This window comes from Anopheles ziemanni, chromosome X (genome assembly GCF_943734765.1).
Source record: "Anopheles ziemanni chromosome X, idAnoZiCoDA_A2_x.2, whole genome shotgun sequence".
Classification (NCBI taxonomy): Eukaryota; Metazoa; Arthropoda; class Insecta; order Diptera; family Culicidae; genus Anopheles; species Anopheles ziemanni.
The window spans coordinates 16,094,737-16,108,602 of NC_080707.1; positions in this window are offsets into that span (position 1 = coordinate 16,094,737).

A 13,866-nucleotide genomic window follows, 5' to 3' on the forward strand; every position below is an offset into this window, starting at 1 on the left:
TTCAATTTGCTATTTGTTATTTTGTTATTTTGCTATTGTTTTTATTCATCTCTCAAAATAGTTCTGTTGACTTATCATGCTATTCATTTGAATTACTAAGTACTTTTTATTCCTGCATGCATTCCTAAACACCCGAATGTTTTCAACCGCTTTAATTAAATTTCTTACACGTTATGTTGCCTTTCTTTATGTTACGTAAAATATGGTTCAATATTCACTATCTTTTGCTTTTTTAATTATATTCTTTATATGTTTCATTAATACGAAGAAGACATGTTGGGTTTTAGATTATTAGAAACTGAAATTGTTGTTCTTTTCCTAAATGAACCATTTTCATATTTTCTTGTTTGTTGGATACTTTTTCTAAAAGAAAAATCTTACTCTTTCTTCCATAAAGTTTATCGTGTGTCTTATCTTCTATACGCGCTACGAAACGCAGCTTCCCAATCATCCACACTGCGTCGGAAGGTTTCCTCTGGCCGATCGAAAGTTTTGCACATCATCCTTCCACCCCAGCCGGTTTCGAAACTATTTCCCGCCCTCCCCTCTCCAGTAACCAGCATCCTAATGGAACCGGTGGTACAGTTTTCTAACATTCATTTTGGTTCACCCTCCCTACACTGTTTTCCCCCCGCTCGACGTTGGCATCGATTTTAGATGAGCATATGTGAGTAAGCCCATTTACGGCGAAACACACCGCTGTTCTTTTTTTTCCTGGTTCGGTTCCCCCGCGCTTGGGCGACCACTTTGAGCTAACTTTTCCGGTTTTCGGCTCATGCTGGTCATCGCTGCTTTGCTGCTGGCTGGGAAAGCGGTGGGGGGAAATAGTTCTACGACGGAAGGGAAAGGCGAGAGAAAACTTCGTCCGGAAGGCAACATCTCGCGAGGGATCGGGAAACTTTTCCCGGTGTCGCATGGTGCCGTGAAAGTAAGGGACAAAGGATAAAAAGAGGGAAGCAAAAGGGAAAACCTGCGACGGGAAAAAGGCTGAGACGCGCGGTCTTCGTGATGAGCCTCGTCATTTCGAAGCCATTTGCGAGTGGCCTTGATTGCGACCGATAACAACTGTCGAGTCTGCGGCACTTTCCGGCCCTCGCTCGGAAATGTTTCTCAGGGAAATGCCACCTCCAGCGCATCCTGAATATGTTCGGTTGCAATTTACATTCGAAAACGCACCCGGATTCACAAAACCAGGGATTTCCCGACGGGGTTTGACGGGCTCTAGATGTATTCCAACGGTTTTCCCTCCTGGGGAAATGCTATCCGCACCCGGAAATGTACAAAACCAGCGATGGTTTTCCATCAACGGGCACCAAAACCTCCCTTGGGGATATTTTCCGATGGAATCACGCCGTTCTTCAGACGTGTCCTCTAGGGTGACATTCCCGTGCGGTGGGAAAATCCCCAGGCGGGAACTTGCGGAGGTGTCCTATTTTCCCGGTACCATCTTTCGGCGTACCAAAGAAAGCGTAAAGCTCGTGTTTGGAAAAATCAAACGCGACCCTCAAAACATCCGCAAGAGTACAAATTTTGAATTTTCCATCCTTCGAACATAATGACTGTCGTGTCAAAAAACGGAAATAAATGGACATGAATGCACAACTGTCACACGCCGGCTATTTATATATGTGTGTGTGTGTTAGTGTGTGTGTGCGTGAAAAAAAGGTAAAGAACACTTTTGCCGGGAGTTTGTCACCCGCTTTTGCTTCATCGCGGAAACAGGAAAGTCGTTCCACTTTCCCAAGGACTTTCCGCGTGACTTTCTAGCACCGGCTGGGACAAGTGTGAAGATTCGCCCCCCTCCTCGGGTTGGAAAGAACAGGAAACACCCCCTCCGTTCCCCTTAGCACCGACCCGGAAAATGCGGTGACAAACTGTGGATGCAAGTCGTGACATAACCATGGTGCAAGGCCGCGAAAACTCGGTGAAAAGTGCACGGCAGCGGGAAAACTCCGTGCAAACGAAGGTCCGTGAATGGAAAACTCCTTCGCGCAACCCTTTCCTCCACCCCCCGGGGGAGGACTGTGACTTTGCCAACTCAAGAAGGAATTGATTGGCTCGGGCATTTGTTTTAATTTGCGCAAGTCTTAGCAAAAACGGAGAGGCTAGGAATGATGTTGGAGGCAGAAGGGAGGGGGTAGTGAAAGGGTGAGGCATGTTGTCACGGGCAAGAACTACCGCTCTCTCCAACACCGGGCTGACAGAACTTTGGACGGTATTTTTCCATCAATTATTATTCCCATCAATAATTGCTTCCCGCAGTCTTCTCGCGCTTTGGACGTGGGTGTGGAGAGGAGGGGTGGGGGTGGAAAGGGGGAAGGCGGGTGCAATTTGAGAAATTAAAATTTCTTCCAGTCGAATCGCACGACCAGCGGACGCCAATCACGTCAAGCCAATCGCGCGGACAAGTGCAATATTTTTCCCTTCACTTAGCGATTCAATTATTTACTTCTCGTTCTGGGAGTAAGGGTTTTTCTTTTCGCTTCAGAAGGCAGAAGATAAACTTTTCCGGAACGTTCCAGCCGAGCGAGCAACGCTGCAGTGATTGCGAAGGGAAAACAAGTCGGTCCGGGTAGGATTTAAAACGACTGAAGAAGAAGCCTTGGAATGTCTTTCGGGTTGGAATACGGATGACGGCCCGATTACCATTGGCGTGAATTCTGGCCTGTATATCTGATCGTGTTCATAGATTATGGTCAGTTAAAAAAAGTTAACATGATTTGTAGACTGAAGAGAGCACAATTTGGGGATCTTAAGTAATTCTACAGCAACATAGCTTACTGTGCTGTTTTTTGTCTGGTATACCGTTTGTTTTCTTCTCAGACTAAAGAATTGAGTAGCAAAGTCTCATAGTAAGCATTCTGACCTTCCGTCCAGTCGCAAAATAAACATGACTAACCACGGTTGACGTTCAAGAATTCACCTCTCAGTAGTTTTACGCTAATCTATCAGATCTGTCACGTCCTCTGAACAGCACTGATGGATTGTGTAGATTTTATTGAAGGCTATATGTAAGGTTTCTTTCAATACTGTAACTCACAGCCAACTTATCGCCAAATTGGATAAGTGTCCTGGTGAGATGGTTCCGCATGCACCCACATCAAGATTGTTTCAACCTCGTCCCAGAATATCTTTTATACGAGTGTAATGCGATGCAGGTCACCTATACATTAATCTGAACAACTTGTTCGTCCCGAAACGAGACGCGTCCTAGGTCTATAATGTCTTGTCCACACATATAATGAACTATTTGGCTTAATTATTCTAATTACCTGGGAGTTCTACTGTAAGAACAATTATGATTTCGATACAGCCCTATAGTTTATCCAATTCTTAAGTGCGCTAGTAGAGTGTGGAGTCCTTTAGAATCAATCTGCAATCAGTGGATTAAGTCATTCCAACGCAAATTCTTTGTCATTACAACAAGATCAGATAAAATTTCAGGTAAACCATGATTTATAGGCGAATGAACTCAACCATTTATTTTGGGATACATTCATTAAACAAAGTTAAAGTTCTTGATGATGTATCAGTTCTGTTCTCTAATAAATTCCAACAGATCCTCAGATTCTCGATCTCTAGAAAGTCTGCCAAGCTGGATATTTTAGAACTTCTTCTGTTTCAAACGGTGGCAACCTTTTCTAGGGACAAGAGATTTTAAGAAGCCGTACAACCGTCCTCTAGAAACCAACTCCCACGTAGACGACAATCATCAGGTAAGCAAACTAAGCAACTGCAATCTGTAACTTTCTAGGGACAAGAGGTTTTAAGAAGCCGTACAACCGTCCTCTAGAAACCAACTCCCACGTAGACGACAATCATCAGGTAAGCAAACTAAGCAACTGCTTGGGGCCCCAAGCTTTCAAGGGCTCCTTCATTTTTACCCATTTTGTTTAAATTTATTATTATTTGCCGTATTGTTTTCCGTAAAACTATTAGATTTAGACACTACAACCCTTACCCCTTGTTTACCCTAAAATTAATTAAATTTAATTAATGGAAATTAAATTTTACATTTTCGTTTTCAAACATTTCAAGATTGTCAATTTTCGTTCGACAAATTCGTAAATAAAAATGGATGGTTGGTTACTAAACAAACATAAAAAAATTGGTGAATGAATTGCATGTTTTGGGGCTTTAAAATTATAGCTTCTTGGTACTTAATCTGCCTCTGTTCCCGTGTCCTAAAGTCTCGCAGGGACAAGCTTTTCCAGCATTGATTAGTCGCTTGTTGTGCTTGTTTTTCCACAATAACGAACAATGCGATGAGCAACTGCTCACGCATCCCTATTTCCGTGGGATTCGCTGGGTGTGTGTTGGTTTGCTTCTTGAAATCACCTTTGACGCATAGCGAGGGTGATCATTGCATCCGTCGCGCACCCTCCATCTCTTCCCCCGGGGGGTTTCCCTTCCAACAGGCAGAACTGACGGGGAGACTCTGACAAGGGCTTGCGAATAGGGTAACGTAATTTATGAACAAAATTACAGCAAAATGTAATAAACAACGAGGGATGCGCATTACATGCGTCCAGTCAAATTTTCCCCCGCCCCGAACACCGGCTTTCCAATTCCCCCTTGGGGAAAATGAGAGCTGGCTGGAAATGTTTGTAGCAAAGCGCAAAGATAATAGAACACACAGGCATAACATTAGCGATGGCGTTGCGGAAGGGACAGAGGAGAGGGAGAGGTTCACCCGTGGGACAGTTTCCACGCGCGTTCGTTTTTTCCCCTGTTCTGGAAGCGGGTGTGAATAAAAGTTGATTTGCGCCCATAACTGCCGGCACGTGGCCCCGGGGATCGGGAAATTTGATCCCACAGGGAGAGGGTAGGGAGGGGTGGTGAGGAAGGAAGCAAAAGGAAACGGCAATGACCGTGGCCCTGAAAACCTGTGTGCGTGTGAAAAAACCCTCCACGGGTCGGCGGAAAATATAGACAGCAATTAACGAAAAAGAGCGATTGAAGGAACTTGGACGTGACAGATCGAATCGGGATAACCTAGAGCAGAGGTGTCAAACATGCGAACCCTTTTGGAACAATGCATGAAAACATGTAATGAAATTATAGATGTGTAGTCGTTTAAAGTATTCTAAACGAAGCAACAAAGTAAGCTGTGACAATCAGACAACGTTTGAAAAATCGGATTGAAGAATGAATGTTTCAAGAGAAATGTTTTTTAAATTGCCCAAACCTGACAATTACCTTAAAGGAATTTCAGAAAGACGAGCAGAACAGATAAGTTAAATTATGCAATGAGTTTGTTACGAAGAATAGAGAAAACATTTTCAAAAACTCAAAATTCAAGTGAATTGAAATCAGAGCTCGAAATTTTAATATTCGATCTGAGTATTATATCACAACAAATATCGTTAATTATCTTTAATCTTAGTTTCTATTCATTTGTAAAAAAGTTGCTCAGCTGTTTTCCAAAAATCGGTCAAATGTTTGCGATTAATTTAATTTAATTTCTGATAATTAGGAATGAGTATTCTATAAAATATACTTCAACCAACTGATGTAAACTTCTCCGTAAATTTTTACGGAATCGTAACAGGTTTGTTTAAACATATTTTACAATTTAACACTATTGTCCTTTTTTGGTGGAGAGTTGATGATAAGTAAAAGTGCTTTATTACTGCTGAACTGATTGTTGGACATAAGTAATTTCATTAAGAATGCTCTTGTAGTTCGTCAGCTTTGTTTTCCATGAACAATTTTTATTTGCTTGCTCGAAAAAATCTGTGTTAAACCTACCATATGTCATTATAATAAAAAGTTGGGTATGACTCATAGCAAATTTATGGGAGATTATAAAATTCACCAAAAAAGTTATTAAGTTAAAAGCAAACTGATAGGAACCTATTTTCATAAATGCAACAAATGGTACGTTTTGGGCGGCCTAAAAAGGTCCACTGAGTTTGACAACACTGACCAAAAGGAGCTAGGGAGGGACGGAAGAGGCCGGGTGTGGCGTTAAATGGAAGATAAACACCGAAACGCCGAAAGGAACGTCACTTTTTCACTCCCGATCCGCTCCGTATTGTTCTTTCATTTGAAATTGCAAATTAACCGAAAACACACACACACAGAAGAAAACGAAAATAAATAATGGGTAGGGGGAGGGTGAGTGATGGAGAGATAAATAAAAAAAACACGCACACACATACACAACGGACTGACGAATCCTTACGAATTGCGGGAAATTCTTCGAAGCCATCAGGTTTCAGATCGGTGGCGGAAAAACCCCAAAACCCAACGACGGAAAACAAAACGCACGTACGCGTACGTTAACTAGGGTGGAAGGATTTTCCACCGGCCGGGCAAAATGGACGATCGTAAATATTCGTTACGCGAGGCACACAAACAAACAGTTCCGTGTGAATCCGCCCGAGTTTGGTTCCTTTGTGCTCGCATCCCGGAACACGGGAACAGCGATGAATGGCACGAAGTAATGAGTGAGCGAGGGATAAAACCCCGCGAAAAAGCCCGGGAAAACCCCTAGGAAAAACCCCCCTTCGGGAAGGAAGGAAGCAGGCGCAACGGAAACCGTCGCCAACCGGCGTTCGGGCAAATGGTTTGAATGTATTTGATTTGGTAATTTTTGGCGGAAAAAGCCCCCGAAGTCCTCCCCCCCGCCTCCTCCCCCTCCTCTGATCCCTCGCTGCATTGCCTTTCCCAATGATGGCGGTCGGTGGTCTGCCAAATGCATCCGCGTGCCGGTTTTTCCGTTCTGCACCAATGGTCGCCATTTTGTGCGCCACGCTCGATTAGGTGGGGCGGATGGAGGAGCGATGGGGCTGGGGGGACCCTTTGGTCAGTGCTTATCACTGCGAAAAGCCATCGGGACACAATCCAACAGTGCGCTCTTCAGTGCGGGACACAAAACGGACACCGAGCGCCGGAAAAAGGGCACAAATGCACAACCGGCGGTGTAGCCGTGAGCCACAAGCGTGAGAATGTGTCCATCACGCACACACACACACACACACGCACAGACAACGAGTGCGTGCAGGGATGCAGAAAATCGTCCCCTAAAGCTGGCCACTTGACATCGCGTAACATGACAATGAGCAAGGCGGAGGATCGCTGGAATGCAACGTTTGGGTGGGAAGGAAGAAGGGCAGGGGGGGGGACCTGGGTTGGACAAATTCCAAAAACGGAGCCCCGAAACCGAGCCGTCGGAACGATTCGCAACCAAGCCAACCGGAGAAGACTGATGATGCATGTTACGCCGTGCGAACGGTTTTCCCGGGCCGCGAATTTTCCGGACCCCAAACTGTGCTAAGGGGGAGGGAGAGGGGGAGGACAACACCCTTCGGTTAGCAACCGTGCCAGTGGATGGGAAACATTGGCAATTGTGATCACTCCCTACTTTTAACCCAAACAGATATTTTCAGCTTACAACAAAGTTCCTTACCTTAAAGTAAGAAAAAGGAAAATTTGCATTGAAATACGCTTATTGCATCCCGAACAAGCATAGTTTTGTCCAGTTAAATGTTAATGTTTGCTGAAACGCAACTTAATAACAGTTTGGTCAAGTTTACAAAACTCTAACCACTAATCATCTTCATAGTAAATCATTCATCGTTTCGATTCATACAGTGTCGAAAGTTCCTATAAGTGCACCTTGTTTGTTTTACTGCTGAACATACTGTTAACAAAAACGAAAGGTGCCTTCAACATCACGAACCCTTTTTAATGCAATATTATTGCAATTAGAACAGGAAATTCCTGTGCCAGTTTAGTGATAAAGTTAAAGGGATTTTAAACGAACGAACTTTCACTTAACAGCAAATGTCAAACACTGATTTCACTCATATGAAACCCAAATTAACTTTTTCAAACCCGAAATAAACAAGCAAAGTTAGATGCGCAACTAAAATTTCACTAAATAATTTATTTCACATCAATGAAATTTGTCTAACACTTGCTCAACTGACAACTTTAGAAGGAGTTAGCAGTGTAAAACCATTTAAAATGATTGTTAAGCGAAATAAACGGTGGCGTTTTAGGCAATTTAATTTAACTCGCATGGTTCACAATGCTAAATGAGTATTATTAACATTTTAGAAATTAAAAAATTGTTTTGTGTGTTTTGTTTTGTGAATAAATACATTTGCTAGAAACTGGAAAGAACAACGTTGCGTTTCCTGAAGATCTTGAGAAGATCGCCGGAAGAACACAACCTGGTAAATTTGATACTAAAACGTGAAATAATTCTTCAACATTCTCGACAAATTATATACCAATTGTAAATGGTACTGCTCAATCTGTCAAAATGAATTTTGGCTACGAATCAATAGTTGAAAATGATCGTAAACAAACGAATCAATAGTTCATTTGATCGCGCTTTAAGGTTTTGATTTGATTATTATGTATACTTAGTTGATGAAAGATTATGTTGCCTCATACGAATCCTTATAGGAGAGAAAAAAACATTTTTTTTTAAATAACAATGCGCTTATAAGAACTACTAGCACTGTATAATGCATTATACATTGGTTACGAGGCGAATAGAATGAAATTATGTAAGAAAGTTAGAAAAAACATCAAAATATGTCGTTACAACATGGTTTCAACGACATTCGAAAACACTCATTTCAAAGAACAGCTAACCTTTGATAACTCCTGATAGCCTACTCCAATTTAAAATATCACACCGACCGTCAACAAAATGGGTCCGGGCTGTGAATCTTCCGGTTGATGAATCCTTCCTTCCTGGTCAACGTTTTTCCCGGATCTGCGCCGGAAAGGAAAATCCCTCAAAAATTCATCCGTCCGGCAGACTGCCGCAGCACAGGAGAGGGTCGCCGGAGTGAGTTAATGGATTGTCATACATCGCCCCGGGGCGGGGCGAGGCTTCAACCGAAAAACCGACGACATATGCCTTCCCGGGGACGTATGTTCAGGCTTGACGCTCGCGTGACTTTCGCGGAACCCGCGACATTACTGCTGGTGACATTCTTTCCCTTTCCACAAAGCCCAAGCACGGATCCGAAGGATAACCGTATCCGCAAGTCATGCTGTTTGAATTTCCCTACAACCTAACCAGACGCAAAAGCGAGAGAGAGAGAGAGAGAGTAAGAGAGAGTGTGTGACAGTAGAAATGGTAACACAACGCAACGCAAAACAACACAAAACACACGCCAATGGAAGGGATTGTTTTGCAAATTGCTCGGGGCGAAATGTTGTCGCTGTAAAAACGGGAGGGAAAACCCCCGTTTTTTCCGCGGATCGGATTTCCACAGCGCCTACATTATTACAACCACTCGTCACGGTTGTTGCACGTTTGGTTTTCTCCTTTCCTTAGGGGTTGTTCAACCATTTTCGGTCCTAAAGCATAAAACAAAAGTGGCGAAAGATGTCCCTTTCCTTGTGTTGTTCGTTCCGTTCCTTTCATCCGAAGATCGTTCTCTTCTCTTTTTGTTAGGTTTTCTCTTTTTTTCCTCTTCTATAAATCCTTCACGACTTTATAAACAAAAAACGTTAATATCGTATTGATTCTAAGAAATGAAACAATCTTTTCGAAACATTATTAATGCGATCAATGATATAATTTTGTACTTTCATCGGATCAATAAATCCTGTTTGGGAAAATATATTAATCCTTTCCGTTGAATGCATGTTTTCCACAATAGGGGAAAGTTTAATTTATTTTTCGCGTTCAGTAAAATTGGTAACATACAATTTTCCTTGAATTTACTTTTATTTACATTCTCGTATTCCCCCTTTCCATGTGGGAAAACGGTATATGTGTGTGTGTTTTTTTCTTTTTTTTTGCATCATCTGTATCAACAAACGATGCAGGATGAGAACTTCATCGGTAAACTGTGTAAACAGATTCCAAGTATCCAAATACCATCAGCAAACCACATAAGCCCGCGCACAGTATGCTCCGCGTATGTGTGCTTATGTACTTTACATGTGAAACATGTAGCTCATCCCTTCAAGTCGATTTCCCGAAAAATCGTTTTCCTTTTTCCTTTACCATATTTTACCTTTCTATTACTTGTTTCCCTAAAACTAAACATCCGAATCCCACCGTTGTCACCCAATTCGTGTCCTAATAGTGTATGTGTGTGTGTGTTTTGAGTTTGTTTTTCTCTAAGCTGTATCTCACACTACCCCTCGCAAATAGACTGAACGATGCAAACGCAAGGGATGCTAATTAAACACAGCTGTTCGATTTGATGCAAATGAAGGCGACAGGTTCGTTTTCCCCTTCCTCGAGAGCGGAAGAGGGAGAAACGGTGGGAAAAGCGTCCACAGATTAGGGGTTAGGCGGTGCGGTTTCGTAGTAAAACACACCGGGAGTCTTGCACATCGTGATTTCTGCCGTGAAGATAAAACTAATCAACTAATCGACACTCGCTGGAAAAGCCGAAGGGAAATGGAGCGGAGTTGGCCATTGATTGCAAGGATTTTCCCTTTCACACACAGGCACACACACACCGATCACGATGATCTCCGGTCGTAAAGTGGCGCAATTTTCTCCGTTCCCGAAACCGAGTTGGGCTCTTCCGCTCTTCCGCTCTGACCTTGAACATGAACGTGAGTGGGCGAAGTGCCGGAAAACGCTGGCCCTCTGGAAAACACGCAAGCCATCGGTCGTAAAACGGCAAGCCTGCCGCTAATTAGTTGCCGCATCGTAAAACTGCGTCTGTCTATTATTTATCCCCTACCTCTCTCTCTTCTTTCCTTCTCTCTTTTTCTCTCTCGTCCAATGACAACCGTGAACTTCTTAAGAAGTTGATGTGTGTCTTTCACACTTCTAAACCGGCAGCATCCAGCGGAAAAAAGCATGACCGGATTTACACCCGCAATCCAACCGGGCTTCGGATAATAAACAAGAAGGAAACTGCAAACTTCTCGCTATGAAACCATCCGCCCTAGTTTTTATGTTTACCACTTTTTGTCGACAAACCCGTAAAATGAAACCACACAAGTGGAAAACTTTATTTTTTCTACCAACTGTTCTATTCTCTAAGCTTTCATATTAACACTTTTCTTACTTTTCTTCAATTTGGTTGCCTTTTCGTCTATGCAATGTAATTTTGTAAAATACCATTGTGAGATTAGTTTTTTGCTTTTTAACTTTCAACATACGTGTTTTGTGTCAATTTTAATTTTTTATGTTTTATTTGTAACTCTTTACTTAACATGTGGTTTATCAGAATCGACTCTGTTCGTCAGTTCAATATTTGTGTTTTAAATAAAACTACTCTCTTCGACTGCAAATGGTCCTGTTTTCAGTTAGACTTTATTAAATTGAAACAAAAACCCGATTCATTTGCTGGTTTTTTTCCATTCACCACTTCAAATGAAATGATTAAACACAATTTGAGTTACATCAAACGGTTGCATATCAATTACGATTGATTTAAGTTTCTGTTCAATATCTTTATACCCTTTTTGAAATTGGATATCAACATCAGTTGGCTGTATGTGTCTTTGACTTTAATTTGTTTGCAGTAATCATGTTTCAGTGTTTCAACAGGAATGAAAATTATATCTTTTTATATCATTAGTGTCAATCATTTGTTTTTATTCAATGTTGTGTGATTAAAATAAATTAAACAACTTATGAAGTAAACTTTTCTCAGCTAAACAAATTGTAAGCTAAAAAGTCGTTCAAAATATAGCGCAAACTACCGTTTGCGATGAAGTTGTCGAAGTTTAGGCTGCTAGCCAAGGCCCGTAGATGTTGGCTCGACGTCCGAGTCGCCTCCATCGCATCAACGTGGCTGGCAATGACCCCCCAAAGGCTCGTAAAAACCGTCCAACGGCCGAAGACGAAGGACGGAGCGTGAACCTAATTTGCCACCATGCCTACCCCCACACACAGCCCCCGGTAACCGTATTTCCCGGATCGTTTCGCAAAACGGCTTCTTTTTCTGACCGCCGAAGACGCTCCACTCATCATCACTCAGCAGCGATGCGAGTTTTTCTCACATGGCCTAACGAAATTACCACCCAACAAAAACCGCACGATCTTCTCGGTTGGTTTTTCTTCAAGCTGGCCGTCCATCGGCCGCCGGAAAAGCAATCAAACAATTCGTTTCCCGCCTGGCTGGGAGGGATGAGGAGGGGGATGGGGGCGGAGACGCGCACTTTTAACACCTTCCCCCTTTCGGTTACGTCCAGCCAGCGAGCGACAAAACGAGAAACAAAAAACTTATGTATGTGCGAGTAATAACGCACACGAGGAATGTCCGGGCCCGACGATCGTAAAAAAAGCCACAGAATTTCCACCACTGGAATGAATGAATATAAATGAAAATAAGTTTTTCCCCTCTCGTCACGGAAGGAGCGACGGGCATTGGGAGGGAGGGAGGGAAAAGAGCGGTAGAGGTTTTCCACGAAATTCGGAACCGTATCTTGGGTCGGTGGCTGTAAATTTGCAGTGGTCGGCAACCCATTTTTTTTTATTTAAGGAATTTAATCATCATGTGTTCATTCTAAAATTCCACACACTCTGACACTCTCAAGATGTTTGCAACACCATCTCAGCTAAATCTTGCTCGGAGTATTTTCCTCCCGTTGCCCAACCCAGGTCGGCAAACCGCTCGGAAAATGAGAGACGGACCTCCGCCAACGGGCCGGCGCGGGATCGGTGAAAACTTTTCCTTTCATCTTGCGGTCGTATTGGAACCATTGGAACAATTGTTTGGACGCGCAGCGGCATCGGATATCAAATTTGGCGGAACAGACTCCCGGCAGCTTTTCCATTTTCCTCCGAGCTCCGGCTCTGGGGAGAGTAATAAATCTTCCACCGTTTCCTATTTCACCAAAAACGAGACGATCGCATCAAACGGGGAGGGAAAACAGAGGGAAAAAAACCCCCCGGTAATCATAAAAGGAAAAACGACGCTGAGTTTGAACGGGGAAAAGGGCGCTCGTGGGTGGGCCGGAAGAGAGCCGCGAGCAGAACTGACGAAGACGATGCACATGGTTCATTTGTTTCAGTGGGAGAAATTTGTCTTATTTTTCCGAGCTGCATTCGGGTGTTTTTCTTTCTTGATTTTCCTCCCGACTCGGTGAACGGAAAGGGAAACAGAAAAAAGAAACAAGTGAAACACGAGTCATCAAACCGAAAATAAACACCCATTCTCCATTGCGGTACGAGATGAGATCCAGCCAGCTTGTTTTTTTCAAACGGCTCCTCTCGACCACCAGCGTCGCCGAGAGGTGGAAAATATGCCACCGAAACCATTCCACCCACTGCAGCTTCATTTGTCAGCATGTTGTCGCCAGGCAGACGGTGGTGCACTTGTCGTGACGTATTTCCAAAACGGAGTGAATTATTCTAAAAGGAGTGAACCGCTGCCGAAAATGCCAGATAGCGATTAATAGTGATTTTCAGTGGGAAGGGAGAGGAAAACATTTTCGACCATGGAAAACACTGCAAGCTGTTTCACAATTTTAGAATCTTTTATAACACGATATATCCAAATTAATTTAAATCCGTGTGTAAAATAATAGCGACACTACAAAATCACATCCAGGGAAAGACAATCTGACAATCGAAAAATTTGTAGTGACTACAGTGATTTGCATAATAAGAAGTCTAAACGAGCCGGTAAGTGAAAATATGCTCATATAGAATAATCTCACTGACGAATTCTTTAATTTTCTTGTGTTTAATATCTCAAAGTAACCAACTCGAACCAACCGAACATCCATAGACGGACGTGAATGACGTTAGATTATTTGGGTTATTTCAAGAACGTCAACACTGCCTACACGAGCTAAGATTTTTTTTTAATTAAGCCTTTCACGACAAAGGGAAATATTTTTCCCATCTACAAAACTCGTTACTGTTTGTTCAACTATTATCAAAACAATACTTTTGGAACGAAACATCAAAGA